The sequence below is a fragment of the Ostrea edulis genome, chromosome 4, assembly GCF_947568905.1.
Source record: "Ostrea edulis chromosome 4, xbOstEdul1.1, whole genome shotgun sequence".
Classification (NCBI taxonomy): Eukaryota; Metazoa; Mollusca; class Bivalvia; order Ostreida; family Ostreidae; genus Ostrea; species Ostrea edulis.
In genome coordinates this window covers 76558949-76574418 of record NC_079167.1, presented here as the reverse complement: position 1 = coordinate 76574418, position 15470 = coordinate 76558949, and the positions used below count along the sequence as shown (strand labels likewise).

General features: G+C 38.2%; 1 protein-coding gene across 1 annotated transcript in view; it reads right to left on the bottom strand.

Moving 5' to 3' along the window:
- Positions 1–15470, bottom strand: part of LOC125669264 (cadherin-23-like) — a 63729-nt gene that overhangs the window by 15036 nt on the left and 33223 nt on the right. The gene's annotated exons all lie outside the window — the stretch shown is intronic.

Sequence of the window (15470 nt, the reverse complement as noted above, 5' to 3'; positions counted from 1 at the left end):
TTTGTAAGACTTACATTTATGGAACCGAATATTGTGTTATTACAGTTGTTTTCAGTCACATTAAAATCATAGCCTGGTTGTTCAAAAATTGGGCCATTGTCATTCGTATCGACAATATTCACGGTGACGCTGCATGTACTCAGGATAGAATTATTCTTTGCGTCGACGGCCTTCACCTGTGAAAGAAATTTTATCATCATTCATTATTATTATTATTATTATATGTGTATCATTATTACTGAGCACTTTTAAGAATCCAGGAGAATTCTCCAAAAGCTCCCCCCACCCCCCAGAAATTCGCCATAAACTTAAATGTCCTTATTTAAATCATTCGCATACTATATTGTAACTAAGGTGATTACGGGTAGAAATATGTAATTAGCCTATGATTTCTTGTCAAATAGCTATAGGTGACGTTGAATGTGGCTGACATGGTATGTAACGTAAAAGACACAATAGATACATCACCATTTTATGAAATACTTCTTATCCATCCGCTACACAGATGCCTACTTGTATTTTCAGTCAGGTCAAAAGGTCATAATCCAAGGTCACATTATAAGGTGATGGTATATTTTGTGGTGAAATTTCTATCTTTGGTATGACGATGCAATGTATTTAACATTTGTCAGAGAATGCATAAATAAAATTTGAATATTGTACAAAGTATTAAAGAACTTGATAATCATTTATTATAACTTCAACATTGTTGAAAGTGGTTATATATATCAAATTTCAAATCAAAAATTTATCCCATACATATATTTTTATATAAATTATGTTATAAGTTTCAATGTCTAACAGTATTAATGCATGTATAGTTTACAATTAAATTTTTCCACGAGTCCAACCAACTGCATTTCTTCATAGTCAAATTCCTTTATGAGACGGAGGAGAACGATTCCACTCCCTAATACCTGACGTGGAGAAGCCTCTACAGCGTCAGACAGGGACATGTCTGTGTTGTGCACCGTTAAATTAATCTGGTTATTGCCATTCTGAAGAATAAAATGGACGGATTTTCCAAACAATAATAGAACATAATGTATGTTCTGAAGAACATAATAGACGGTTTTTCCAGCCAAAATCAATTCAATGATATGGCAAATTGGTATTTGAGAAGCGTTAGAATATTCGAATAAAAAGGTATTGCTTGATTGATATATTGCGTGATGTTTCCATTCGAGTAGGGGCTTTTCAGAGTATTTAGGCGATGTGTAATACAGAACATGTACAGACCTGGTCAATATCTCGAACTTGGATATTCTCGCTGAATGAGATGGGAATACCAACTGCATTCTCATTTACTCTGCCCGTGTAGCTGTCGTTTAGGAACGTCGGTGGATTATCGTTCACGTCGTTGATAATAAGAGTCAAATAAGTGGTGGACCGTGTAAAGTAAGTTTTATCGACTCCAACTTCGAAAGCCTAGCAACAAAAGTTACACAAACAAGAGCTGCATGCACCACATAGTTCATCAAAGGAGTGTGAAATTTCCAATAAGCATGAAAACCTCAAGACCTTGTTATGACACCACCCTGGCAGGTGGTGTAAAAAGATCGGACTTCATATGAGGATGCTTGCCCATTGATTTGACGGAATAATATCCTTGTGGTTCTTGAGAAAATTATATTTTTCTATTAATACCTTCATATTATGTAAAACATTAAGCTATTCTTATAGCTCAGGGGTCATCATCCGAGGAAACATCAATGTACACTGCAAATGATGTTTTCATACCAGTTTGACAAATTATGATTGTGATTAAATACGCAGCACATTTAAGGTGGACAATGGAAATTTCCCGAAAACATGCAGTTGGAAAAATCATTGATCAGGTCGTATGACTCCGTTTACCTGATCAAGATATAGGGCTCACGGGGGTGTGACCGGTCGACATGGGATGCTTACTCCTCCTAGGCACCTAGCTGGTCTCACCTCTGGTGTATCCAGGGGTCCGTGTTTGCCCAACTATCTACTTTGTATTGATTATAGGAGTTATGAGATTAATCACTGTTCGTTATCTTCACATTTTATGGAATATTTTGGAACTTTACTGATATTGGATCAAAATATGATGAACTAGAAATACATACTCAGGACGATTATATTTTATATCTAAACTAATCAATTTATTCGGCGTCAAGTGGTTTTAGCAAATATACTTGTGATATTGAGATCATCAATGAATTTCGATATTGCAAGTGCATAATGTGGTTGAAATTCAAACTTTAATTCATGAACGTTTTAAACAATCTCTGTAGTCAGATTTCAATTGATAATTGTTGAATGAAAGGCGAAGATACAAAACAGTGATCAATCTCATAACTCCTATCAGCAATACAAAATAGATAGTTGGGCAAACACGGACCCCTGTACACACCAGGGGTGGGATCGAGCAGGGGCGGATCTAGGAATTGCGGTTACGGGGGGGGGGGGGGGCGCTACTCTATGAGACAGGGGGTCTGGATTTTACAGATTTTATAGGGCTTGAAATATATCTCCTATTTAGTCATTTCTACTATATTTTATCATTTTTAATAAGGTGAAATTAATAAGATGACACAAATTTTAAGGGTTTTTGGAACAAAATGAAGTTCTCATAATCAAGTAATTCACGAAATCAAAAGATTTTGTCATTTATTTCTCCGGGAGTGGAAGAAATTATCGCTTCTTCTATCGTTTAGTACATTTTTCTAAACAAGATACCACGATTTACATAAAATGTGAAAATTTTAAGGGGGGGGGGGCGCCGGTTGCGCCCCCTTAAATCCGCCACTGCCTGGGATCGAGTGCCTAGGAGGAGTAAGCATCCCCTATCGACCGGTCACATCCGCCATGAGCCATATATCCGGAAATGATATTGGATTATGTGTTGATTTTTTTGTCGGTCAATTAACTGCATTTTAATTTGCAAAAAAAGTTATTTCTTAAATTTTATCAGGATAGCAGCAGTTTTCAAATAGCTTAATAGTTCTTTGGTTCACTTAAAACAAACCCATTGTGATGCTTGAGGGTATCCCTTGCAATAAATCAATTTGTAAGACCCAACCATCTGTCCACTTATCAATAAATAAAGCATTAATGTTTTCCCACGGGATAGATAGAAAATGTTTCAGCGAATTCATAAGAAAGGCATTGTTATAAAATTAATAGTCTTATAAATATCTGCAAACATGTTTTTCCAATTAAGTGTAAAATATTTCTTCATTAAGAAAAAACAGTTGATCCGCCACTTATTGCAAATGAGCTGGGTCAGACTATCAAGACGACCTCATGATGACAAGCGCATCGCGGTCAATGTTTCGTTTATATATCTTAAAGGGGCATGGACACGATTTGAGCTGAAAATTTTCAAATTTTATTTTCCCATTTTTAGTGTTCACAATGCTTAACTAAATTATTTCTAATGGTCAACCAATATTTGAATATCAGTTGTTGAGTTATAGAGATATAGGGCTCACGGCGGGTGTGACCGGTCAACAGGGGATGCTTACTCCTCCTAGGCACCTGATCCCACCTCTGGTGTGTCCAGGGGTCCGTGTTAAAGGAGTTATGAGATTGATCACTGTTTGTTTTCTTCACCTTGCATAAGTGAGATACAGCACTCACAATCCTTTGTTATGTAAACAAGGTTCTTGCCATATTTTTGTTTACATTAGATTTTTCAATAGAAATTAGTGTGTTTAAAACAAAATGAGATGTGCCAAACACTAGAAAACATTTGTGTTAAACGTTCACTTATAATTGAAAAATTCTGCATTAAACGAAATTTTTACTAATTTATGTATCCTATGTAAGCAAAAACATGGCACGAGCCTTGTTTACAAAACAAGGACTTGTGACCTCTATATCTCTCATGTACCTTGACTACTGAAATTCAAAGTTTTGCTGATCATTAGTAATACCTTAGTTAAATATACTAGGCATTTAAAAATCAAAGTATAGAATTTGAAAATTTTCATCTCAAATTGTGTCCATGTCCCTTTAAGATGTCAGATTTTATTAACGACAAAAAACCCCGCCTAATGTTAAGTTCTGTGTAGTGTTATACTTCCGTGCATTTCGTGATATTTTGTTTTTTTGTGTGATGTCATAATACACATACCTGTACAGTTTAGGACACGTTTCCATACTGGAACCTTAACTGTGCTGCGCACAAAGAACAGTCGTATTGATGTTTCTTTCTGTTTAAGATTTGAAATCCGATTTGTGGACCTGTCCTATTTTATCTTCATCTCTCCTTGGAAGGAGGTCTGTTTCTCCATTTGAATAACATTGAATCATTTTTAAAGGCATTGTGTGCCAACTTTGATTGAAAATAACCCAGTGGTTCTTGAAAAGAAGATGTAAGATGAAAATATCGAGATTCCTCACCGATAGAAAGACACAGTAGACGTAGAACAAATGTGACCCAGATAAACAAAAACTACTAATGAGATGTGTTAAGAAAAGCTAATGGGCGATAAATGTATCAACAGCGCAAGGGAAATGCATGTAAGTGTTCTTCTTTAAGATATAAATGATTGATATTTTTTATATATTCAAGATTATTTGATTTTATATCAAATAGTCAAGTATTAATTTAGTACAGGTTTCCACCCGGGCTGTCACCCTGGGCGCCCTTAACAATTATACTACAATGGTATTACCTTACGACTACGTCATGGTACGACTATGCTACGGCACGAGTTAATTAACAACAAACAGTCCCCGGATGTCGCTTTTTTTTTTTCAAAATCCACCGAAGAAGACGGACGTTTTTTTTTCGACAGCCATAAAATCAGACATCATCGTTGCCATCCTTTAGGACAATGCCACCGGTTAGGACCAGACCAAACATCCGAGCATCTCGGAAAAGAAGAGAGAGCAACGGAACGCCCGCTAGAGGGAAAGGGAAGCGGTGCAAACAAAGCACCCCGGTGCCCCCTCCATCACCACACGGTCCACCCCAAGACCAGCCACTACTGCCTTACGTATCTGACGAAGAGATACCTTCATCATTACATCAGACCCTAACACCACGCTAGAGCTGGGTGAGTCATTTTTCTCTCACCCTTATCAACAATTAAGTTGATACGATTCTTTGGGAGCCTACATTCCGCAAAGAATTAAGACTCAGATTTGGGAGGGCAGATTCATAGACCTTTCCCTTCTCATTAAAACCACCAACGAATTGCAAGATTACGATTCACAAGGTGATATTAAGGTTAAGGAGTGGCGGTTGTGCATCGTTAAGCCCAAGACCATTTCTTACCTCAATATGGACAAGTGGACTTCCGCTTTTGTCATCTTCATTAGTATCATGCTAGAAAAGTTTCCGACACGGGCGCAAGAATTGCTTAAATACCGCAGGGACATTAGACTTGCGGCGTCTAGGTCTAACTATTGGTTTCGATACGATGAGCAATTTCGTCTCAGAATGGCCAGTCAGCCACAACTGTCGTGGGGCAACATCAACCAAGAATTTTGGTTGTTGCACATTTCGAATAGGTCAGAAACCCACACCCGTAACAATGCTCATCAGAACCAAGGCAGTCATTTTAATCAACCAAGCCGTTCTGCAGAAATGCACTGCAACCATTTCAATAAGGGAGTAAGTTGCCCTTTCTTCCCCAGATGCAGATACAAGCATGCAGCAAGTGTGGAGACAACCACTCAAGCAGCAGATGCCCAAAATAACAGTCCCATATATTCTTTAGAAGCAACACCTATAAAGTTCTATAATTCATGCAAACATTTGGAATGATACAGGGACGGCAAATTTATTCGGGAAGGTTTTCTACACGGTTTTAAACTTCAGTATAGAGGGTCTAGGTCACCACGCGAGTCCAATAATCCCCCTAGCCTTAATGCTAATTTAACAATAGCTAACAATAAAATTCACAAAGAAGTTGCCTTAACACGCGTGGCTGGCCCCTTTAATTCACCACCATTTCCCAACTTGCAAGTTTCACCACTAGGCCTGGTCCCCAAAAAGATGGTGACATGCGACTCATACACCTTCTGTCTGACCCTGAAAATGCATCGATCAATCATTTCATTGACCCTAAAGCATGTTCAGTACATTATAGCAACATAGACCAAGCAGCACAGTTTACAGCCAAGCTTGGAAGGGGGGCAATTTTAGCCAAGACTGACATTAAGTCAGCATTTAGGCTGCTCCCTATATCCCCAGGCGATTTCGATTTGCTTGGGTTCAGAGTTCAAGGCAAGTACTACTTTGATAAAATGCTACCGTTTGGGGCTTCAATTAGTTGCGCATTGTTTAAAACGTTTTTGTCATTTTTACATTGGCTCATCCAAAAACATACACAGAACCATTTCATTGTTCATTATCTTGATGACTTTCTTTTTTGTGGCCCACCCCATTCCTTTGTCACCCACCACTCCCTTCAGGCTTTCAAGTCTAAATGCGCTGACATTGGCGTTCCCATCGCGGATGAAAAAACCGTGGAGCCTACCCACATTCTCACATTTTTGGGCATCGAACTCGACACCATCAATATGACCATGCGCCTCCCTCACGAAAAATTAAACTAACTTAAGTCTTCATTACATTACTTCTACAACGCCAAAAAGGTATCGCTCCGTGAAATGCAGTCTCTCATTGGTCTACTTAACTTTGCTTGCAAGGTCATCCCCCAGGACGAACCTTCTGTCGCCGGCTCATCAATTCAACTATCGGCATCACTAAACACCATCACAGAATCAGGGTAACAAAAAACATCAAAGCAGACCTTGAGGTCTGGAGCAATTTTTTTAGAGTCTTGCAATGGGATTTCTGTGATTTCGCTTCAACCTTGGGTATATGATGAAACAATTCAATTGTTTAGAGACAGTGCGGGGGGGGGGGAGTTTTGGTATTTATTTTGCGGGAAAGTGGGCACATGGGTCCTGGCCAAGTAGTTGGGCTGAGCAAGACATCATTAGAGACATTACTTTTTTGGAATTTTTTCCAGTGGTTGTCGCTCTCACCTTATGGAAAAACCAGTTTGCTCATTCCAAACTCCTATTTCACATTGACAATATGGCAGTGGTCCAGGTTATCAACCAGGCTACATCCAAATCCGACCGGGTTATGAATCTGGTTCGCAAGCTAGTATTAACATGCCTCAGGTCCAATATCTGTATTCAGGCGTCATACATCCCAACCAAACAAAATTTTATAGCAGACTCCTTATCTCGTTCACAGTGGGGCAGATTCAGGCGACTGGCACCCCAAGCAGACCCGTCCCCAGTTCCACTGCCACACGACATCTGGCAAATCTAAAGCTGGAGGCAGATCGACGTCTTCACAGATCATTAGCACCATCTACACAGCAAGCATATTCGGCTGCGCTTAACAAATTCCACAATTTTCTTCGTCAGTTCCATTTTCACCCATTTTGGCCAGTCCCAGTCACACAGTTACTACATTACATTGGGCACCTTTCATTGCAAATCATGTCTTACAGGACTGTATCACTTTATCTAAATGCCATCGCCTACAAGCATAAAATACATGGCCTTCAAGATACAACCAAATGTTTCATTGTTACCAAAACCCTTGAAGGACTGCGTAGGTCAGCAGGCGTAACTAAGGATACCCGTATTCCTATATCCTACGAACTTTTCTGCCGAATTACCCACTCCCTACCCAATGTATGTAGGTCTGCATATGAGTCCGCATTATTCTCGGCGGCATTTACCATAACTTATTATGGTTTGCTGAGAGTTTCTGAAACAATTGCACTACAGCGCTCTGACATTACTATTGTGCATCACAGCCTTTGCCAAATTATCATACAAAAGTGCAAAACGGACCAGATAGGCAGCTCTACCAAAGTGGATATCACTCCACATCATAACTTCACACTTAACCCAGTTGTGACCATCAGTCAGTTCCTGCGCCTTCGAGACCGAGTATCCAGAACCGACCCCTTGCTAGCACACTTGAACACTAAGCCCTTAACAAAATATCAGTTTCAAGGAGTACTCCAAAAATCACTGCAATTCATAGGAGTATCAGGTCACTTTAGGTCACATAGCTTCAGAATAGGCATGGCAACATAATTAGTAAAAATGGGCCTTTCTGATTCTGAAATCAAGGCCAAGGGAAGATGGCGATCTGCTATATATTTTTAACATAACTCTTAATTTATTAGATGTTCTTCTATGCTAACCATACCAAAGTTATTGTAGGTACCCCTACAATTTGGATCCTTGGATCATCAATCCCTTTTTGGGCAGGACACCATGCAGCAACCTAACGGCCAGGGGGAAGTAACCTTAATTTACCTGTTTTAATCAATTGGCTTGGTCGCAGGGGAATGCATTGGGACCAACTGGATAGTGTGGTGTCTGACCATTTACTTCATCTACCCCCACCAAAATGTTTGCTAATACATCTTGGCTCTAATGACCTTACTACACCTGCATTGAGCATTGAGGCATTGAGCTTGTCCACAGAATCCAGTGTAGCTTGTGCCACTACAATGTACTTCTTCCCAACACCACATTAATTTTTTCATCAATGTTACCCAGATTATATTGGCACGGTGCCCCACTTACTGCAGGCGGCAAAATCAATAGCAAACGCCTCAAAATCAATAAGGCTATCAAAAAGTTTATTACCCAAGAAGTCACTGGCTGTTATATTAACCACGACACAACTATCAGGGTTTCAGAAACTCCCCTGTTCAGGCACGATGGTACTCATTTGTCCAAAACAGGTCTAGACATCTATCTAAACAACTTGTAATCTGGGATTCAGTTGTTTTTAAATAACACGTCTAACATCTACCCTTCAGAGTAGCTCAAATTAAGTGTTCAATAGTGCCTATGTCCTGTGGCGGAGACTTGGGGATACTGTATTGTAGGCTGGGATCAAGTGGCCCCATAACCTGGTGGTCTCCCCACCCTGCATACAAAGCAGGGGGCGTGACTCAAAGTAACAATGTGTAGTTGTGCAAATATGGTAACAATCGTGGGTCATGGCCTGCCAGGGCTGGTCCCACCTCCACCTCGTTCAAGCGGGGGGAGGCCACAGTCTGGTAAATGTAAAACCAGGTGCCTCTGGAGACAGGGAGAAGGGCGGTCCCACCTACACTGGTCCATAACGCGGTAATCGTTCGGATCAGGCACTTGTGCTTACACTAGGCCTCCTTTGTGCCCATACTGTCTTGGTACAATTGTATGTATCCCCCTGTCCCCCACAAAAATTGCGGCCTTTTCATCCACTTACACACCTTGTTCCATTCCATATGTTGTATCGTGTAAATTGTGCTGTTGTACCTTTTGAAGCATCAATAAAGTAATGTTCATATTCACGGGGGTTATCATTTCAAGGCAATGCTGATGCATTAAACAGGCTGGGATCAGACTGGTCCATCGGACAACATTTGGTTCAAATATCGAGCAAGCGGGCATGTGCTGCGGAATGCCTAGCTCACTGGATCTAATAATTAATTTATCCTGCACCCCCCCTCCCCATTAAAGTGAGAAAAGAGTACCCATGAATAGAGACATAACCATTGATTGTAAAATCTTCACTTACTTCAACTGTGATAACACAAACCCCCTGGACGTCATAGATGATTCCCATGTCTCTGTCCAGCGCTTTCGTCACTTTAATCTCGCCCGATGTTGCGTTGATGTCGAGATATTCGGAACACGAACCTTGCAATAGAAGATTCAAATGTCAAATTCACTGCACAAAAGCACTGCATTTTCCACATTTTAAAAACGAAAATAAAGCGTAGGGTTTTGTTAGAGCGCGGATATGCTATACCATTGAGAGGTCCGTATCCAACTTGTCTTGGAATACCGAGGTCTCCATCGATTGCACTAACTTTAAAGATACTCTGTGGATAAAGAAGCGATGTCAGACGAAAATTTGGTGTTAAATTTCTTAAAAGGTAATCACATCCTTCTAGAATTATTGATTCAATAATATATTTGATTGTTGATTCTTCAAATAGTACATCTTAGTAACAAATAAAAATGATAAAATAAGTATTTTTCGGTATTAATAAAGTTTATATCAATTATCAACGTCAGAAAATCGCAATTTCCCTTAAAGAGCATTATCAAAGTTATACGAGATCTGATTAAAACGATATAATAGTATTCATAATAATTTCATGAAACTGTTTCTTTAAAAAATATACAAAATGTTTGTGCAAAATAAAGGAAATCTATCACATAAAGGATTCTATGAAAACAGAGTTATTGCTCTTGGATTTAATGTTTTGAAACATTTAATTCATATATAACTTAGACTTTTAAAATATTTTATGGTTAACAAGTTTTTTTTTTTACATTAATTATTGAAAAAGACTCCAACATTATGGTTTTGTCATCCATAAATCTTAATAATTCATTGAGTTTGCGAAATCTTATGACGTCACAGGAGGATGGAACTACGTTAAAATGTGTAAATCAACATCAAGTTCTGAGGACATAAATTTCAGATACATATCTTACATCATCTTAAAGGAATAATGAAAACAAGTGTTCGAAGTCATTACCATATGTTTGTCTTAGATTACTGGTACAAAAAAGTTGGAAAACATACGAAAACATGGAATGATTATGACATTACCCCGTGAATGGTTTCAAGGATAGTAAGGATGTAAGGTAATCCCATGAACACCGGTGGTTTGTCCTGGACAGCCACAACTTTGACCAAGAGCTCCGCAGTAGTGTTATGATACGGTGGAGCGCCGTCCTATAGTCAAATAGTCAATGTATAGCACCATATAACTGTATATATATGTATATATGTATTAATTGGCCTTTATTTTATCGAACTGTAAATACCAAACCCTAATATGTTGGAGGGAAATATTGAAAATCTGCATAATATGATTACGTTTCGTACTCGAATACAATGCCAAAACGGTAGCCAGGGTTCTGGCGAATAGTGCACAACCCCACTACTATGTTGGCATACATGAAAGGCGAAGATAACGAACATTTACAGAAACATGGTACAGGATCTGAGGTGTAGCACCTGACGACGACCTCAAAATTCTTGCCTGATGACGATCTCAAAATTGTTGTCTGGCATAATTTTATAATTTATTAAATAACGAATAGTGATCAATCTCATAACTCCTACAAGCAATACAAAATAGATAGTTGGTCAAACACGGACCCCTGGACACACCAGAGGTGGGATCAGGTGCCTAGGAGGAGTAAGCATCCCCTGTTGACCGGTCACACCCGCCGTGAGCCCTATATCCTGTTCAGGTAAACGGAGTTATTCGCAGTCAAAATCAGTGTGCCAAGAACGGCTTAACAATCGATATGAAACACGTCGGACAGCATTTGACCCAATGATAGGTTGTATTGGCGAACTAGATCGTTATAACGACCATATAATTTGCGAAATGCTGACTTTAATCGAGACTGTTGAAATCCCTGTACCATCAACTTGTTTGTCAGTAGCCTACCTCGATTTAAAAACTGACTATACACAGAACAGGCTCTTGCATATCGAATCAGTTGACATATATAAACACCATATGCAGGTGATAATGGAATATTGCTACATAAATATGGAAAGTTGACGATGGAGAAGCTGAAATCATCCCGTTTGTCATAGAGTTGAGTTTTCAGTTTGCCGTTAATGTCTACTGTCAATAAAATATCGAAGTATGAAGCAGAAGTGGATGACTCTGTGGTGTCCTTTATTTCGAGCTCACAGGGATATATATACATGTAGTACTCAGAATGTAATAGCCCAGTAGCTAAGTACTTCGTTACTAGCTTGAAAATACGGATGTATATTTAATTGCTGTGATAAAATTGATAAATTCATTTCAAAATTAAGGATTATCTCCCTCATGCATAGCTCTTATCCTTGGACGAATTTGGCTCCACTTTTTTGGCACTCTGTTGTTCCCTAAAATAGCTCTAGCAAGTTTATTGTTATTTCGGATTTCAAAAATTTCGGTTGAGCATCACTGAAGAGACATTATTTGTCGATATGCGCATCTGGTGCATCAAAATTGGTACCGTATAAGTTTTACATTATGATATAAATAATATAACAGTATATAGTACACAGCCCTCATTTCAGAAATGATAAATGCATCAAATTTTGAAAACGAAGTAAAATGATAAATTTGTAATATCATGAGGCATGAGTTAAACAATCATTATTCAAAATCAGGGAAATTGTTCAGATTGATCGATGGGTCAGTGAGACTGAAATAAATCCTAAGAAAATATGAAAGGTGAAGATAACGAACAGTGATCAATCCCATAACCAAGAAGCAATACAAAGTAGAGAGTTGGGCAAACACGGACCCCTGGACACACCATAGGTGGGATCAGGTACCTTGGAGGAGCAAGCATCCCCTGTCGAAAAAGTTTATCAGAAAAGCTCATTTGAACCACTGCATATAGCATTCTTACCGTAGCTATGACGTTGTATTGTAGAAATGTAAGCATTTCATAATCCAGTTCCTTCTTTAGAGTCACGATGCCGTTAGTCGGGTTAATCTCAAAATAACCTTTGTACAAATTTTCAGCCTTGATGAAATAATTATATGATAAACTAAAATGACAATAAAACTTAAGTGTTACACATATAGAGCACTAAAATGATCAACTAGATTGCATTGTGAAATTTTCGGGTGTAATACAGGTTGTATGGTGTAATTCAAAAGTCTCATCAGAACGAGCATCAAGACTGAACGAAACTAATTTTAAAATCTTACGCAAATGAAACGTTTTGTTTGTTATCAACTTTTGTAGTTTAGTTTTAGATCTAGTGTTAGTTTGCATTTTTATTTAATTTTCATTTCTATGTAAATACGTCCTGAAGAAGGGACAGGCTGTTCTGAAAATTTGACGATGTAACATTATTCGTGTCGTTGGTCACTTTTAGTGCTTTTTATATCCAATCAAATTCCAGTTGAGGAACGCAAGTTATTTTTGTATAACCTGGTTTGGTATGGGGACACACCCCCTTGACAACCAGATGCCGGAACTATTTTCTCTCTCTCTAAATTTACATCGCAGCACTGTTTTCAGCCTTCTATGGAATAGAAAGTCAACGTGTACAATAAGTTACTTCGGTTTGATACACATGTTGTTTTCTTGTTGTCAATATTAGCATATACTTGTACGCAAATCACTGTTGTAAAACATATTTCTCTGTATGTATGGTCGAATAATAGATTAAAACAAGGATATTATATTCGAATTAATGATTTGCCAAGTAAACATTACCCTGTTCATTTTGAAATACATTTATCACTGGGGAAAAAAAGGGGGGGGGGGTCGTTTCATTGCTTGATCCGCAAACAAAAATTCATACGTCACATTTTATCACATGACGTCAGACACAATGGCATGTGGATCGCGATTTGTCACTTGCTTACATATTTTCTTGTGTCGGATTTAGTATTAGCGACAACGTTGCATACAAGGGTAAATTTTAATGTAGTAAAAATTTTCACAGAATTAAAAGCCGCAACTTATTGCATTTTCTGATATTTGAAGTTTTAGTTTGGGTAGGCCTAAACAATGTAATTTCCCGTATTTTCTCAGTGTCGGAGTTGAGCGACTTCAAAGTCGATCTCTATCTCTAAAGGGCAACGCAATACGCATTGCATGCATAGTCTACACATATTTTCTATCATGACAAACTTTCGACTTAATATTTTGATAAATGGCTATGCTGCGTAGAACTAAGATTAAAGATGGCGACCTTCACAGCTAGACGCTTCGTGTCGTTGTTGCTAAGTGAATCATTGCGCGGCTCAGTTGACTTGTATTTTCCCGAGTTTATGTACATTTTGATAAACGAAGGTTGACATCTTTGTCTCTTGCATTATAAAGCGTAAACTGACCCAAACCAGGTTATACTCGTATAACTTGCCCCAGAATTAAAGTCATTCCTTAAATAATGAAAAAGAAAGGTATAGAAAAATCCACACAATTAGTATTATGATAAAAAATATCACAAAGCCGATAGAGTATACTTGACAAGTTTCTTCAATTCTTGAGGAATATTTGATGTGTGTGCTGCTACTACTACTATTAATAAATCTCTTACTTACCTGACCCGTTGCCTAGAATTAGAAGTTTAAACAAAAAACAATAATTGAAAGGACAAAAATTTCAGATTCACGTATTATATTCAAGAACCATACCACAGTCTCTAAATCGCATTTGTTATAGAAAGATGGTTTTTCGATAAAAGTATAAATTCGTGGATTAAATGACACTTAAATGTAAAACCTGCTATGCTATCATCATTTCAAAAAATAGGAAAAGCATACTTAGCAGTTGCCGTGAATTACCTGGATACGATAGGTTACCGTTCCCCCCACTCCGTCGTCCGGGTCCTCTGCTTTGATAGTCAAACCCTGTATTGCGGTGTTCACTGAGTAATTCTGTAGAAAACAATTCGATATTTAACTTCAGACCCACTCTAAGGTCAAGGGTCAAACATTTACGTACCCACGGAAAAGTTTTGTCACAAGAAATGAGCATGTGAAATATCAAAGCTCTACATTTACTGTTCAAACGTTATTAGCATGGTTAATGTTTTTAAAAATTATATCAAACTCCAAGGTGAAGGTCACAGTGTCAAAAACATTGGTACCATCGGAAAGGTCTTGTCACAAGGAATACGCATTTGAAATATCAAAACTTTATCACTTACTGTTCAAAAGTTATTAGCAAGGTTAAAGTTTTCAAAAAGTAGTTCAAATTCCAAGGTCAAGCTCACGGGGTCAAAAAAGTTGGTGCCCACGGAAGGGTCTTATGACAAGGAATAATTATGTGCAATATCAAAGCTCTAGCACTTATTATTCAAAAATTATTTGCAAGGTTAAAGTTTTCAAAAAGTAGGTCAAACTCCAAGGTCAAGGTCACAGGGTATCCACGGAAAGGTCTTGTCACAAAAATATTCATGTGAAATATCTAAGCTCTAGCACTTACTGTTCAAAAGTTGGTGGCAAGGTTAAAGTTTCAGAAAGAATGACAGAATTACAGAATGACAGACAGGACAAAAACTTCAATGATTACACAGAACTTACAGCACATTTCTTGAAATATAATATGATTTTAAAAAAATTATCTTTTCATGAAGTGGTTTAAAGAAATATATCGTGATATAATAATTAAAGTCCTAAATAAGATGAAAAGGCGCGGATAAAAAAACCCATTGATGCAAGGTGAATATAACGAACAGTGATCAATCTCATAACTCCTACAAGCAATACAAAATAGATCGTTGGGCAAACACGGACCCCTGGACACACCAGAGGTGGAATCAGGTGCCTAGGAGGAGTAAGCATCCCCTGTTGACCGGTCACACCCGCTGTGAGCCCCATATCCTGATCAGGTAAACGGAGTTATCCGCAGTCAAAATCAGTGTGCCAAGAACGGCTTAAAGGGACTGGTTCACGATTTTTGATAAAAATATTTTTCATTTTTGATGTTAAACATTAAAAATATAACTCAAT